This window comes from Kogia breviceps, chromosome 3 (genome assembly GCF_026419965.1).
Source record: "Kogia breviceps isolate mKogBre1 chromosome 3, mKogBre1 haplotype 1, whole genome shotgun sequence".
NCBI lineage: Eukaryota > Metazoa > Chordata > Mammalia > Artiodactyla > Physeteridae > Kogia > Kogia breviceps.
In genome coordinates, this window is record NC_081312.1 from 64,804,269 (window position 1) to 64,821,535 (window position 17,267).

Sequence of the window (17,267 nt, forward strand, 5' to 3'; positions counted from 1 at the left end):
TCAACCCTGGGAAAGAGTGAAGGTTCTTATTTGTGTGTTTGGGGCAAAAAGCTGAGCATTTCTGTTTGGCCCCTTCCTCTCCCCTTGCTTGGATCCACCTACCTTCAGTGACATTGTACTCCTATCAGCTCTTGGTCACAGGATGAACTCTGGCCCTGTGGGGCAACCAGCAGTTTTGAGGTTGAAGTTAGATTCTGGTGGTGGTGGGTATCTTGTTAGTAAACTCATTAGACTCTCACACCTAAGCCATGTTCTCTAGAATTCACTTAATCAGTAATGAAAGTGGTATTTTATTTCTATATCTGAATCCTGTGTCTTTATCTTTCAATTATTCTGAAATCCAGTAGGAAAATGGAGAGTATTATTGATAGTCCTTTCAAACCTCAGTGGCAGAAAAAAATTCTAAACAACCATAATGTCCACTAAATAAATTTTTGTGGTACTCCCATTCAATAGAGCACCATGCTGCCATTACAAAGAATGAGGTCATCTTATATATAGACAGAGAAAATGTCCACAACATAATGCCAAGGGGAAAAAAAGGGCAACTTTTGTAAGAACTTACATAGTTTGCATATGCCCTAGCAGAGTGTTTGGGAAAATGCACACGGATCTGTTAATAGTGGTCAGTGGTCACCTTCAAAGACTGGTGTGGTGGGGAGCTTTTACTTCTACAATATATTCTGTTTTGCTTGAATGTTTTGTTTTGTTTTGTTTTACAATGAGTTAGAGTTACTTTTGTAAAATGAACAAAATCCATTTTGTTTTTCTTAAGGAAAAAGTTGTGATAGTTCTGTTACCAGTGACATTAGATAATGTGGTTATCAGAGATTGTACTTAATTCAAAAAATTTCTCCCCTTCTAGCTTAAAAGATAAGTGAGGGTATTGAAGGTGATCAGAATGCATGGCCCTTAGGCTAGAAAATGATACTTGGCCATATTTACTCTGGGTATTATTTTTGAGTTGGTACATAATTTCTCAATTTAATTCTCTGAACTTGCAGGAGACTTTTCTGTTTGACTTTCTGTCTTCTGTTAGTAGAAGCAATATAAGTACTACATCATTTTTTATAAGGAAGTTGAGCATCTGCAGATTGGTATCCACCAAGGTCCTGGAACCAATACCCTGTGGATGCCAAGGGATGACTATATACTGATTGTGTAAAATTTGGAAAATATAGAAAAACACAAAGAAGCAGAGAGGTAAATGGCTTATGATCCCATCATGTAGAGGCAAATATTCTTAACATTTTGTGTCATTTCCAGTTTCTTCTACACATATTTGTACACGGCTGATATTGTGTTCTAAATTCAGATTTGTAACCTACTATTCGTTTACTTAATGTTATATCATCAGTTTTCCATCATGTCAAAAAACTTCATAGGCATCATTTTGAAAAACTGTAATATTTTATGACACAGATGTATTTCATTTAGTATGCGTTTGAAATGCAGTCTAAATAAAAGCAGTTGGTTCTGAAAGTCTGAAAGTAGGTGGTTACAGGGTTGATCAGGGTGATAATAAGTTGGTATCTCTGTGGTTCATCAGGATTTTCTATAATAGTTTCAAGATGGCTGCCACAGTGCCAAACCACTGTAGGTTAATGTCTCTACATACTTGAATCCTAAGCAGGAAACAAGGGGGCAAGTCGAAAAGGGATTTAAAAAAAAATATGTGCTCTTTTTGGGTGGGGAAGGGGAGAAGAGGAAAACTTTGCCAAGTTTTAAGAGCTTTAAAACTATTTATACCCTTGTTAAAAAAAATTATTTATTTATTTTTGCTGTGTTGGGTCTTCTTTCTGCCGGGTCTTCATTTCTGTGTGAGGGCTTTCTCCAGTTGCGGCAAGCAGGGGCTGTTCTTCATTGAGGTGCGCGGGCCTTTCACTATCACGGCCTGTCTTGTTGCGGAGCACAGGCTCCAGACCCGCAGGCTCGGTGGTTGTGGCTCACGGGCCTAGTTGCTCCGCGTCATATGGGATCTTCCCAGACCAGGGCTCGAACCCGTGTCCCCTGCATTAGCAGGCAGATTCTCAACCACTGCGCCACCAGGGAAGCCCTATTTTATACCCTTTGACTTAATAATTGTACTTTGGAAATCCCTCTAAGGATGCTTTCCCTTACAACTCCTTGACCAGAACTTGGTCTCACGCTGGTTCTTGGACTAATCATGATTTACCTCTGGGACTTGGCTACTACCACCTAAACAAATTATCAAGGAGCTAAGAAGATGAATTTGGCTATTGAGCAGGTAACTAAAAGAGTTATTTTCTCCTTTTGTATTGGCAATAGTCTTGCATCTAAATATTTAAGCTTAAGTGTTTTTGCATGTTCGATCATTTTCTGTGGAGAGGCTCACAGAAGTAGAATGACTAGATCGAAGGGTACAAATATTTTTATGGCACTAGGTTATTATGGACAGGAATTTTAATATTTTTCTTTTTACTGAATTCTAGATTTACATTTGAACTCTAGGACAGTGAGATAACAGACTCCAATGGCCTCCACACCCCCCTCTTAAAAAACCCCCCAAACTGCATACCACAAAAAATCGAAATCCTGTACATTCTCAAAGGTTTCTTTCAGTAATCACTGAGTGAACTGAAATTGGACAACATCACAATTGCTCTGTCTGTCACTGAGGAGAACAAACTCTGAGTTGGACATCGTCGCTCATGGAGGGGTATGGAGCTGACTGTGTTGGTCTGTATTCTAGTTCTTCTCATTCTGTCTCCTTTAGAGCATTTTATCTTTTACCACTTCCACATAGATGTAGAAGGTAAAGTGAAACTCAGGTAATTTTATTTTTTATTATTGATTAAGCAGAAGATAGAAAAGTCTAGGAAGTTAAAACTTAGTCAAAAGAAGAAATTTTAAAATATCTCTGGTCTTGCTCTATTTTCACCCTCTGCCTTATATGATTTAAGTCAACTGCTGTCAGATTTTTTTTTCCCCTGTAAAGGCATTAGTCACACTGGAGTCTTTTAGGAGAAAGAGAAATATGGTTAAATACCCAGGAGAACTGTTGTGCATGTTAAATAAAATGTGGATTCTAAAGAAAAGTGGAAGGATTTGTTGGCATGGCTCTCTAATGGATTACGGCTTTGCAAGTGGGTGTGCTAATTAGTTCACTTCATTCTTCCATGTGTGCCTGTTTTCACCTACCTTGAAAAATTACAATAGCAATGGCACTTCAACAAAGACCTCTTCTTGCATTTATGGAATTGTCAGAACCCACTGATGAATTTGAAGTTCCACTCCCTTGAGAATGGGTTGAGATTTCTCTCACATATTTCTTAAGTTTTATCTTAATCTTGTGTAAAAGATAATCTTTAGAAATTCTTCCCTCAGTAGACTGCTCTATTTTCCCATAAAATACACTTCCAAATAGGTCTGCAGATTTTTCAACACAATGCCTGCAGCAACACCCATGATAAATCCTTTCATGGCCTCAGCTTTCTGTAACTTTCTCCATCCCTCACAATGACACACACTTTTTTCTCATTCATCTTTTATTGCAATTCAATATTGTATATTTCAATACTTGAATATCCTTAGCTTGTATGCAGCATTCCCCTCTCTCTTTTTTCTTTAAAGGACAAACTACTGTTGTGCACATTTCATCTGGATATTGACTTTGGTGTTATAGGTTCTAATATATTTACACAACAGGTACAGAAAGGTATTGGAAAAAAGAAGAGATATTTTTAACATAGTAAACCTCTAGCAAAAATATGTGTGTAATAGAATCTGGTACTGTGGTATTACACACATTACAACTGTCACTGTGACTTAGAGCCTTGGTTTAGCTGAAAGAAAATCTATAACCCCAGAAATGCAGCAATGTCTGAGTCACAGTTCAGGGTAATAAATGTTTTTCACAGAATACAGTAATCCATATTTCTAAAGCTGATGCAACAAAGGAATTTCTACTAGAAATCTTTCAATTTCATGGGTGGAGGCTCCAATGCAGAGAGGAAAAGAGAAAGAGGAAAGAAAAAAGTATTTAGAAAAAAATAATGCACTTGAGTGACATGATGGACCTCCAGATATTCAGAAACCTTTAGCCATCTGGTTAGCAAATTTGGTTGCTGCATACCCTTCTCTGATAAAAGGGCAGGGAGAGCAAACTTTATTTGAATAACTTTGAGAGTGGACTGTTTTTCTCTTTAAAGGGCCTGTTCCCTTTTTTTTTTTTTTTTTCGGTATGCGGGCCTCTCACTGTTGTGGCCTCTCCCGTTGCGGAGCACAGGCTCCGGACGCGCAGGCCTAGCGGCCATGGCTCACGGGCCCAGCCGCTCCGCGGCATGTGGGATCTTCCCGGACCGGGGCACGAACCCATGTCCCCCGCATCTGCAGGCGGACTCTCAACCACTGCGCCACCAGGGAAGCCCGGCCTGTTCCCTTTAAGAGACAATTGTTTTATGACCAGGAAACTGGGAAGAGGAATCCCAGACATGGATCATGAAGGGCTTTCCTCAGACTGGGGAAATGAGGGAATAATTAGACCTTACAGTTTTATTGCGTTTGATCGGCCTGGGCAGGGGTTGTTAGTCTGAAGAACATTCTCTAGTGCCTGTGATTACCAGTCACATTCTCTCGACTTAGTTGGGGGTGGGAGCAGATAGGACAGGTCTAGGTCGGCAAACAGGACGGCAAACAGTGGGTCTCATGGAAGCATTGAAAAGAAGATGGCTGGTTTAGTTTGGCAGGCTTGTTTTTGTGCTTGTTTTTGGCTAACTACAGCAGTCACTTTTGAAAAGACAGTAGGAACTAAAATACTTTTTTGTGCCTTTGAGGGAGCATGGGTAGAGTATCTGCTTGAGCCTTGGAATTTGATATCACAAAACAGGCCTGGCACTTTACCACTTCTGTGTCACACAGTTCCCGCCCCTTCAATATCTGTTAAACTCCTACTCATTCCTCAAGACCCATTCAACTGTCCCTTTAGAAATTCTTCCCTTCTACCTTTCAGCTCCCAAACAAGCTTATTTGTATTCCTTTCATACCACTTACAACATTCCAAAGTTAGTTGCTCGCATGGGCAGCAGATCAATTTGTTGAAGATCAATTCCCCAAAGTCATTTAGCCAAATTAAATTCACTGAAAGTCAATTGAGGAAACCAATTTGCTTAAAGTGAATTTTTCTGTAAGCCTGTGATTTATTCATCATAAGCTCCTTGAAGGCAGAAACCTTGTCTGATTCACGCCCGGTGCTCTCACATATTACTTGAGATATTGAAGGGCTTAGTAGATGCTTAGTGCTTATTGAATTTAATTGAATATAATTATTATGTAAAATAGCTTCATATTTTTCTTGCTTTCCATATGTTCACATTTTCTATCTGGCTTATAATGTGCAGACCACACGTAGACAGAGTATGTGGACCTTGAGAAGTATTTTTCTGCCATGCCTGTCCTGTAGGCACAGAGTCTGCATAGATTTATGTGGGAATTTCAGCTCTTTATTGGATTTAGAGCCTCTTGGCCCCTCCAATAGCTTGTGTTCTGCTTGTTTAACTATAACTTCTTAAAAGAATTCATCTTTGATTACAATTGTTTTCCTGTCCCTTTCATTTAGTTTCATTGTTGCTTCATTACATAGTTGATTCATCACTGTTGGTTGTGAGAAATGCATTGGACAGCTTTTCTGTTCTCTCTGAAAACTCACATCTCAGACATCAATGGCACACAAAGTCCAGGAAAATTTTTTTTAAAAAATATTTATTTATTTATTGGCCGTGTTGGGTCTTCGTTGCTGCATGCGCGGGCTTTCTCTAGTTGCGGTGAGCGGGGGTTACTCTTCGTTGCGGGTGCGTGAGCTTCTCACTGCAGCGCCTTCACTTGTTTTGGAGCACGGGCTCTGGAGCTCAGGATCAGTAGTTGTGGCACACCGGCTTAGTTGCTCTGCGGCATGTGGGATCTTCCTGGACCAGGGGTTGAACCTGTGACCCCTGCATTGACAGGCAGGGGTCACAGGTGTTTTTTTTTTTTTTTTTTAAAGAAGATGTTGGGGGTAGGAGTTAATTAATTAATTAATTAATTTATTTTTGCTGTGTTGGGTCTTCATTTCTGGGCTTCGTTTCAAGGGCTATCTCTAGTTGTGGCAAGCGGGGGCCACTCTTCGTTGCGGTGCATGGGCCTCTTACTCTCGCGGCCTCTCTTGTTGCGGAGCACAGGCTCCAAACGCGCAGGCTCAGTAGTTGTGGCTCACGGGCCTGGTTGCTCCGCGGCATGTGGGATCCTCCCAGACCAGGGCTCGAACCCGTGTCCCCTGCATTAGCAGGCAGATTCTCAACCACTGCGCCACCAGGGAAGCCCTCCAGGAAAATTAAGGCAAGTAATTGGGACCTCTTTGGATGAAGTTAGTAATGTGGTAACACTGTTTGTTGCCCATCATCGGCACTACACCCCTTCCCTGCCAAAGATCCCCAGTTTTTGCTAAGGCACTGGGTGGCCATATGCCCCAGGGATAGTGGGGCTCTTTCTAGATTCAAGGAGAGAATGAATGAATAGTCCAAGTCAATCTTAGTAATTCATTCGCATTTGCCAGTGAGTGGCTCAGAAGTGGGCATCAAACCCAACACTGGCCAATGAGATGTAGGGGGTGCCTGCCAGGGGACTTCAGAAGTTTTTCTGCCTCCTAATAGGGGTCATGAATGGGAGAAGATTTCTTTCCTGCTTTGGATGTTGCTCTGTGAGGATTTGGTGCATGGTACTGTTTCTTCTGACCACAAGGATGGAAGCTACGAGAAGAACTGAGAAGTGGCACCCAGACAGACCCCAGACACTGAGCCAGCAGTGCACCCATGCTGCAGCTGTCTCACCTCAGACTTCCGTGCTTAAGCCTTGGTACCTGGGTTTTCTGCTGTTTTCGGCTGAAAACATCCTAACTAAAACAGTACATGCTGTGGTTTACAAAAGAGTTGATTTCCCTGACAATGAACATTTGGTAGATGTCCTCCGAGTCCTTTAATCCCAGCCTGCCATGAAGCCAGTATGACTTTAGAGTCAGCCAATTCTGTGATCCAACTCTGGTGCCACCATTTACTAGCTGTGTGACCTTGGGCAAGTTGCTCAACTTCTCTGAGCCTCGTTTTCATTCTCTGTGTATTCTCTGTGTCCCACATTGCTGGAAATCCGAGCCTCTTTCTAGCCCTCACTCCATCTCTGACCCATCTCCTACCCATCTCCATCTCATAACACCCAGCCTGAGGCTTTTGGAGAGTTTTGCTTCAAATGCTGTTTTCCCATCATCCTGGCTTCTGGGGTTTATTCGAATCAGCTGCTTGGCTGAGTCTGGAGGAGTAGCCACTGCTGACCAGGGTATAGGGAATCTTGGAGGAACAGCAAAGACAGGCACTTTATTTAATAGGTACAATGCAAGTGCTGCTCTCTGGTGCTGGAGTTGTTGCTGTGAGCTTGGAATTGATCTAAGGAAGGCAGGAGAACCCTGGCTGCAATCCTCCCATGTAACAGGAGGTAGAGAAGAATCATAGTCAGAAGGCACAGATGGGGAAATCAAGAAAAGTTTAATAATGAGATGATTAAAAAAGGTGTGGGCAGGTTTAAAGAAAATAAGTAAGGGATGGTAAAGCACCCCCAGGGCTACAATGGTAGAGAACTGTTGCTACTCCTATGCTTGAACTGGGAATGGCTACCAGAAGCGCATGAGACGTGCATCTATCGGAGCTCTCAGCCAGCCATGGCTATCAAGAAGGGCTACCCATCAGGGCCTACGGCCTAAAATAGAGGAATGCAACTACTGACAACCCAGGAAGAATAATTACCCTGATCTCACACTCCTTCCGCGCTCTAGTTTCCTTCAGCACCTCCTGTTTAACGCAACTAGAAGCCAGAAGGCAAGGGTGCCCATTGATGTAAGCTGTACAAGTCAGCCTCTTCAGGCACAGATCAGGGTGGTGAAGGGTGGAGAATGGGTCTGGAGGGGCAAATGATGAATAATATCAGTATAATGAATAAATCAATATAACTAGGTTTTGACGAGCAGTGAAATGCCTATCACATCCAAAAACTTTCCCAAGGATCCATAGCTAGGAAGTGGTAGAGCTGGGATTTGTATCCTGGCATGTTGCTCCAGAGTCTTTGCTTAGGGTCTTATGTGATGCTGCCTTTCAGTGAGTCCCGGGTTTTCCTGGGACTGTGGATAGCAAAACTTGCTTACTTCTCTGCTGGGCTTGAATCTGATACATTGTGAACCTGGACCTAGTGGGAGTACCGTATGAAGCCTGAGATTGAGGCCAATGACATCCCTGCCCTCTTTTTGGTGTGGTCACTGGGGCCAGTGATTCTCACCCTCTCTGTGTGTGGTGGTCTATCACTTTTAACTTTCTACGGGAAGAAAATATTTACTCCTTAGAATTCTTGGAGGCCAACAATAGCTCAGTCCTAGAGGCAAGTTTAGGGGTTTTGTCCCTTTTCTCTTTCATGTGTATTAAAAAATAGGAGTCAGGTCCTCTGTACCAAAACTACCCCTTAATGACATTGTTTTCCCTACTTCTATCTGAGCATCAGAAGGTTCGGTTTTTTACACACTTTATTTCGTCTTATTATAATTGAGAATGTCTTTACAAAACAATTTAAGATTTACCCATATTTTTAATGTGGAATAAAGAAGATGCTTAGGCCAGGTGCAAGATTATTCTAAACCTCCTTGGCAAGTGAACTGCAAAGTGAGAAACTGAATATGATTGCCTTGACTGGCCCCTGTTTAAGTTTATTCTTCAGTCTGGGTGGCCAGATATTTTTGCACTAGAACCGTGTATGTAGTCAGGGTTCTCCAGAGAAACAGAACCAATAGGATATCTATACCTCTCTCTCTCTCTCTCTCTCTCTCTCTATATATATATATATATATATATATATATATATATATATATATATATATATATCTACAGATACATTGAAAGAAATTTATTATGAAGGATTGTCTTACATGATTATGGAGGCTCAGGGGTCCCATGATCTGCCCTCTGTAAATTGGAGGCCCGGGGAAGGCAGTGTAGTTCCAGTCCAAACCCTGTGGACTGAGAACCAGGGGAGCAAGTGTCTGAGGGCAGGAGAAGATGAATGCCCCAGCTGAAGCCGAGGGAGCCAGTTCACCCTTCCTCTGCCTTTTTGTTCCAGTAAGACCCTCAGTGGACTGGATGATATCCACTCACAGTGGTGAGAGGATCTTCTTTGCTTAGTCTACCAAATCAAATGCTAATAACTTCTGGAAACACCCTCACAGACACACCCAGAAATAATGTTTTATCAGCTGTCTGGGCATCTCTTAGCTCAGTCGAGGTGACACATGGAATTAACCATCACAAAACCACTAAAGACCTTACAAGCATTCACAAGTAACCACAATTATCCAAAGCTTTTATTCCTAGGGAGAGGCTGCCTTCCCAGCCTCTTCACATTCCAGAGGAGTTGAGGAATCGCCAGAGGAATTAAAGACCATGGGAAGGAGGTAGGGGAGGGGCTGACGAAATATGGGAATATGCAGGGTGCTTCTGGAGAGCTGTCCCTATTATTTCAGAAAGCATACTTTTCAGCAAACTTCCTGATGAAAAATCTGCCATATATTATGGACTTCAACTAGCCTTCAGGAAATGATATCACTCCTTGGTTCACTTTCATGACATTTATGTCAGCTGGAGTGGCTTCTTTTACATTAAACAAGAAAGATAAGGCAAATTGCTGGTAGCTTTTAAAAAACTGTGGGCTGAGAAGGAGTAAAATTTTTAGAAGACTTTTATGCGGCTGTAAAAAATCTGAATGAACATCTTTCAAGGGAGTCCTAGAATAATTAGAGATGAAAAATTGGAAACGTTCATTTGGATCCCACAGTAGATTATACGAGGATCTAAAATAAATAGCTCCTTTAGCTCTCCCCTTACCTGAAATATGATACAAAGAAAATTCTCCTCAATTTTTGTCCTAGTGAATAATACACTAGGGTCTTAAATTTTGGATCTAGTGTGTAAAATGAGCTAAGATTTAAGTCCAAGTTTCCTATATTCCATGTCCAATAATATTCACTTGAATGAAGAAACATTCCATTCATTTAGGGAAAACACTGTATTCAAGATCATAACAAATTGTTAAAATGTAAGTCCATTATGATATATTTCACAAAGACACTTAATACAAATTAATATTTATTTCTGATAGTATCCATTAATAAACTAAAAGAATGGATGGGGCTTCCCTGGTGGCGCAGTGGTTGAGAGTCCGCCTACCGGTGCACGGGCCGCGGGTTCGTGCCCCGGTCCCGGAGGATCCCACATGCCGCGGAGCGGCTGGGCCCGTGAGCCATGGCTGCTGAGCCTGCGCATCCGGAGCCTGTGCTCCGCAACGGGAGAGGCCGCAACAGTGAGAGGCCCGCGTACCGCAAAAAAAGAAAAAAAAAAAAAAAAAAAGAATGGATGGAGATTTTCTTAATATGGTAGAAAAAGTCAATCTGTCAATCTCAAACTAATAGCTAAGATCATTCTTTTTTCCCCCATTTATTTAAATTAATTAAAAAATTGAGATATTTAAATATAAATATAAAAAATAATTGATGTACAATATTATGTTAGTTTCAGGTGTACTACATAGTGATTTGACATTTGCTTACATTATGGAATGATCACCATGATAAGTGTAGTAACCATATGTCTGTGTAGAAAGTTATTATAATATTATTGACCATATTCCTTATGCTATAAATCTTCATGGCTTGCTTGCTTATTAATTAATTAATACAAAATTTTAGTTTACTTCAAAGTTATTGTTTCAAAGTTATTATAATTAAATAACCTTACTCTGTTAGATCTCTCTTTGTATAATTATTCCTTTTAACAATTTTCCAATATTCCAAATTCTCCATCAAAATATCATATCTATGTCTGTCTAATTTATCCTCAAATTTATCCTGCAATTTTTTATCACTCTTCTCTGTCAGTTTCATGTATTTCCAAGATGAATTATTTCTTGGTTGGTGTCATTATCTTCCATCCTTTCTCCATTTCCTGTGGATAAGGCATGGACTTTCCTTGCCATAATCATGATTTCCATTCCATTAAGTGTGCTGATATCCATAGGATGACCTTTGGCAATTTTTGTTAAATGTTCAGGTTCATATGCTACTCTGTGCATGAATGCATGGATATATGATGGTTTGAGCTTGGCTTCTGAACTTCTTTTTAGCCATTTCACTCCTATGAATTGTCAGACACCTCTAACATCTGTTTTATTTATTATCATAAAATTTTAGTTTTACATGAACACTTTTTGCTGTTCTTTTTTTAAAATTGAGGTATAGTTCATTTAAAATATTATATTAGTTTCTGGTGTACAACATAGTGATTCAAATTTTTACAGATTATACTCCATTTAGAGTTATTATAAAATATTTGGTATATTCCCTGTATTGTAAAATATATCCTTGTAGCTTATTTTATACATAATAGTTTCTACCTCTTAATTCGCTACCCCTATGTTACCCCTCCTCCATTCCCTCTCCCTACTGGTAACCACTAGTTTGTTCCCTATGTCTGTGAGTCTGTTACTTTTTTGTTATTTTCACTTGTTTGTTTTATTTTTTTCGATTCTAAATATAAGTGATAACATTCAGTAATTGTCTTTCTCTGTCTGACTTAGTTCACTTAGCATAATATTCTCTAGGTCTATCCATGTTGTTGCAGATGGCAAAATTTTATTATTTTTTCTGGCTGAGTAGTATTCCATTGTTATATATATATATATATATATATATATGTATATATCTATATCTATATCTATATCTCACATCTTCTTTATCCATTCATTTATGGATGGACACTTGGGTTGCTTCCATGGGTAATGTAAATAATGCTGATGTGAATATTGGGGTGTATATATCTTTTCAGACTGGTGTTTTTGTTTTCTTTGAATAAATACCCAGAAATGGAATTGCTGGATCATATGGTAGTTCTATTTTTTATTTTTTGAGAAACTTCTGTACTGTTTTCCACAGTGACTGCACCAGTTTACATTCCCACCAACAGTGTATGAGGGTTCCCTATTCTCCATATCCTTGTCAACATTTATTTGTGGTCTTTTTGATGATAGCCATTCTGACAGGTGTGCAGTGATATCTCATTGTGGTTTTGATTCTCATTTCTCTGAAGATTAGTGATGTTGGCCATCTGTATGTCTTCTTTGGAAAAATGTCTATTCAAGTCTTCTGCCCATTAAAAAAACCTAGTTTTTAATTTTTAATTTTTTGATCAATCTGTGAGGCATGTGGGACCTTAGTTCCCCAAACAGGGATTGAACCTGTGCCCCCCACATTGAGAATGTGGAGTCTTAACCACTGGACCACCAGGGAAGTCCCTTCTGCCCATTTTTTAATTGTGTTGATTGCTTTTTTGATATTGGGTTGTTTGAGCTATTTATATACTTTGGATATTAACCCCTCATTGGTCACATCATTTCAAATATTTTCTCCCATTCGATAGGTTGTCTTTTTGTTGATAGTTTTCTTCACTGCACAAAGCTTTTTAGTTTGATGTAGTCCCATGTTTATGTTTGCTTTTGTTTCCCTTGCCTGAAGAGACAGATACAAAAAAATATTGCTAAGACCAATGTCCAAGAGTGTATTGCCTATTATTTTTTTAAATTCAAAATTTTTTTGGCTGCGTTGGGTCTTTGTTTCTGCACACAGTCTTTCTCTAGTTGCAGCGGGCGGGGACTTCTTCATTGTGGTGTGCAAACTTCTCATTGCAGTGGCTTCTCTTGTTGTGGAGCATGGGCTCTAGGCACACAGGCTTCAGTAGTTGCAGCACGCGGGCTCGGTAGTTGCAGCATGCGGGCCCTAGAGCATGCGGGCTTCAGCAGTTGTGGCGCATGAGCTCAGTAGTTGCTGTGCATGTGCTCTAGGGTGGGTGGGCTTCAGTAGTTGTGGCGTGTGGGCTCAGTAGTTGTAGCTTGTGGGCTCTAGAGCGCAGGCTCAGTAGTTGTGGGGCATGGGCTTAGTTGCTCTGTGGCATGTGAGATCTTCCTGAAGCGCAGGTTGAACCCATGTCCCGTGCATTGGCAGGCAGATTCTTAACTACTGCGCCACCAGGGAAGTCCGCCTGTTTTCCTCTAGAAGTTCTATGATCAGGTCTTACATTTAAGTCTTTAATCCATTTTGAGTTTATTTCTGTATATGGTATGAGAAAATAGTCCAGTTTGATTCTTTTGCATGCAGCTGTCCAGTTTTCCCAATACCAGTTACTTAAAGAGGCTGTCTTTTCCCCATTGTATATTCTTGCCTCCTTTATTGTAGATTAATTGACCATATAAACGTGGGTTTATTTCTGGGCTCTCTATTCTGTTCCATTGATTTACGTGTCTGGTTTTGTGCCAGTATCATATTGTTTTGATTACTGCAGTTTTGTAGCATAGTTTGAAATGGGAGACTGTGATAACTCCAGCTTTGTTCTTTTTTCCCCAGATTGCTTTGGCTATTTGGGATCTTTTGTGTTTTCATACAAAGTTTAGAATTATTTGCTCTAGTTCTGTGAAAAATGCCTTTAGAATTTTGATAAGGATTGCATTAAATTTGTAGATTGCCTTGGGTAGTATGGTCATTTTAACAATTTTAATTCTTCCAATCCATGAGCATGGTATATTTTTCTATTTGTTTGTATTGTCTTCAATTTCTTTTATCAAGGTCTTTGGTTAGATTCATTTCTAGGTATTTTATTATTTTTGATGCAATTGTAAATGGGATTGTTTTCTTAGTTTCCCTTTCTGATAGTTTGTTATTAGCATATAGAAATGCAACAGATTTCTGTGTATTAACTTTGTAACCTGAATTTTACTGAATTAATTTTTTAGTTCTAATTTTTTTGTAGTGTTTTTGCGATTTCCTATATATAGTATCATGTCATCTGCAAACAGTGACAGTTTTACTTCTTCTTTTCCAATCTGAATTTCTTTTATTTCTTTTTTTGTCTGTTTGCCGTGGGCTAAGATCATTCTTAATGTAAAATACTAAAGGCATCCCCATTAAAGCCAGGAACAAGGTAGGAATGACTACTGTCACCATTATGTTTAATTTTGTATATTCTAGAAAATGCATTAAGACAAGAAAAATAAATAGAAGTTATAATTTTTAGAAAGGGAAAATAGAAAATTCTTATTATTTACAGTTAGAGTAATAGTCTAGTCTAAAAACCGATGACTATTAGCTGAAAAACTATTAAAACTAGTAATAGAGTTTACAAAGGTGACCACTAACAAAATCTTTTCCATGGACTTAGTTGTATGTTAATAAGAAATGTAAAGGACCTTTATGATGTTATAATGAGAAACCTAGCCATATTTTGATACTGTTTAACTTCTGACAGCTTTTAAGCCTTATCTGTCCCTCTTCCCTTTATGCCAGACATCTGGGCAAGTTGATAAGAAAGTGCATCCTCGTTTGGCGCTGGTGGGAGACTGTCCCTTTTCCCATATGGGAACACACATCCTAGGCTACCCCACCCCTCTCCAAACACGGTAAAAACCCAGACTTGTTTCCTTTCCTTGTTCTCTCAAGTAATTTTGGACCTGCTGAAGAGCCCTACCATGTGCTGTCCCCCTACCAAAACCTCAATTATGTGAGCAATAAACCTGTTCATACCTCTTGATATGTGACATCATAGTCTTGACACTGGAACTGAACTTTGGATGGGGGTACCTCCTACTTTTTTACATATAACAGATATATAGCAGACATAAAAAGACTGAGATGAATACTAATAGCTAGCATTTACTAATACTTATTGTATTTTTACATACTGTTTTCAGAGCAGTGAGTCATTTAATCTTTACAACAACCCTTTGAGGTAGGTGATATTATTTTCATTTTATAGATGAGGAAATAGAGGGCAGAAGTTAGGTATTCTGCACTGGGTCATGCAGTTGTTCAAAGCTGAGGTCAGGATCTAAATCCAGAAGTCTGGTTCCAGAGCCCTCTCTAAGCCACTGTATGGGAGATATATTTTACTCTATTAGCCATCCCATGTGTGGCTTAATATTTTGAATGAAAAACCACACCAATAAGTCTACCCCATGGTGCCTACAATATGCATTAATTTTCTCTTGGTGCATGATTTGGCATTTTTGCATTTAACTGCTGATTTGTGATATGTTTTAAAAATCTGACATGCCAAACCAGACTTTGAGGATGAAATGGAGGCACAGAATGTTAAAGTAAACTTGCTTAAGAGTCACACATCCATGAAGAGGCAAAGCCAGCATCTGCCTCTATTACCTTTCTGATTTAATAATTGACATTCACATAGTGCTTCATAACTAAAAAAGCATGTTATACATATTATTTCATTTGATAATCTCAACAATTGTATAAAGGTTAACTAGTAGAGGTATAAATCCCCCATTGTCCAGATGAGGAAACTGAGACCCAGAGAGGTTATATAATTAATCCAAGATGACACACATGTTAAATGTGTGGAGCAAGACCAAAATGTGGCCTTTGATATCACATTTTTCATTGTATCAGGCTGGTTTCTGTGTTGGCGGTACTCCTAGACATGTGCTTATATGTGGAGAGGCCTGGGGTACCACATTTTCTTCCAAATGTGAATGATCCAAACTAGAGTTTCCTAGGAACCTGAATCTGATCTGTAGGTGCTCCTTTGGCCTCTGGAAAGCACCAAGCTCTGATAATAATGTCTGAGAGTGGTCAAAGTCTCGGTAGGTGCTTTATTAATCTGTTACTTTTAATCCTGGTGTGGTGGAACTAGGGGATACCTTGCTAGGGATGACAAATGCCAAAGGAGATATGGCAGAGTCTCCCAGAGATGGCTGCAACATTATCTCCCACTCCACATGCTCTTCTGCAATGACTTTGCCATTCTCCCATCAAGAGATGCAGTCTGGGGACTTCCCCAGTGTCACAGTGGTTAAGAATCCACCTGCCAATGCAGAGGACAGGGGTTCAGTCCCTGGGCTAAGAAGATCCCACATGCTATGAAGCAACTGAGCCCATGCATCACAACTACTGAGCCTGCACTCTAGAGCCTACAAGCCACAAGTACTGAAACCCATGTGCCCTAGAGCCCATGCGTTGCAACTACTGAGCCCATGCGCCACAACTACTGAAGCCCGTGAACTCTAGGGCCCGCATGCTGCAACTGCTGATCCTGCATGCTGCAACTACTGAAGCCCGTGCGCCTAGAGCCTGTGCTCCACAGTAAGAGAAGCCACCACAACAAGAAGTGCACACACCACAACCAAGAGTAGTCCTTGCTCGCCGCAACTAGAGAAAGCCTGCACACAGCAGCAACGAAGACCCAATGCAGCCAAAAAAAAAAAAGATACAGTCTGTTTCTCCATTCCCTCGAATCTGGACAGGCCCTGTTTCTGCTTTGACCAGTAGGACATGGCAGAAGTGATGCTGTGCCATTTCTAGGCGTAGCCTTAACTGACCCAGCAGCTTCTGCTTCCTGCCTCTTGGAAACCAGACAACATGTAATAAAAGCACCTATCCTGGGCTTCCCTGGTGGCGCAGTGGTTGAGAGTCCGCCTGCTGATGCAGGGGATACGGGTTCGTGCCCCGGTCCAGGAAGATCCCACATGCCACGGAGCGGCTGGGCCCGTGAGCCATGGCCGCTGGGCCTGCGCGTCCGGAGCCTGTGCTCCGCAACGGGAGAGGCCACAACAGTGAGAGGCCCGCGTACCACAAAAAAAAAAAAAAAGGCACCTATTCTGAGACCACAGTACTGTGAGAGCCCTCAGACATGTGGAAAGGTGTTGGAGATTGAGACACCAAGTGGAGAGAGAGAGAAGCCAAGGAGCATTGAGGTGTCAGACGTGTATTGAAGAAGCCATCTTGGAAGTGGATCCTCCAGCCCTAGCTGCCCGGATGTAGCACAGATGAACTGCCCCAGGCAAGACCTTCTTGAATTTCTGATTCATAAAATTGTGAGCAAAAGAAGAGGAATGCTTGAAACCACTAAGTACTGGAGTGGAGTGGTTTGTTATGCAGCCAGGGATGACTAAAACAGAAGTAACTTGAGGCTGTTCCTGGTTCTACACCCTGAGCAGTCAACAACAGCAGGCGTAGCTCTCCTGTCTGCGTGGAGTTACTTTTCATTTAGCAGAATGGACCACAATGGGAGTAACCACTGGTCACTGATGATCATTTTCAGCTCTTAGGTGCTTAGGTCTTTAAGCGTGGTCTGTTTTATCATTAGGACAAGATAATAATCAGAGAACTTACTTAAACATATCTGGGCTAA

The 17,267-nt window shown here is 40.6% G+C and overlaps 1 non-coding gene across 1 annotated transcript; it reads right to left on the bottom strand.

Moving 5' to 3' along the window:
• Positions 1 to 12,288: 12,288 nt before the first annotated feature.
• Positions 12,289 to 12,361, bottom strand: TRNAE-CUC (transfer RNA glutamic acid (anticodon CUC)). The gene has a single exon. It is a non-coding gene; the product is annotated as a tRNA-Glu (tRNA).
• Positions 12,362 to 17,267: the final 4,906 nt, after the last annotated feature.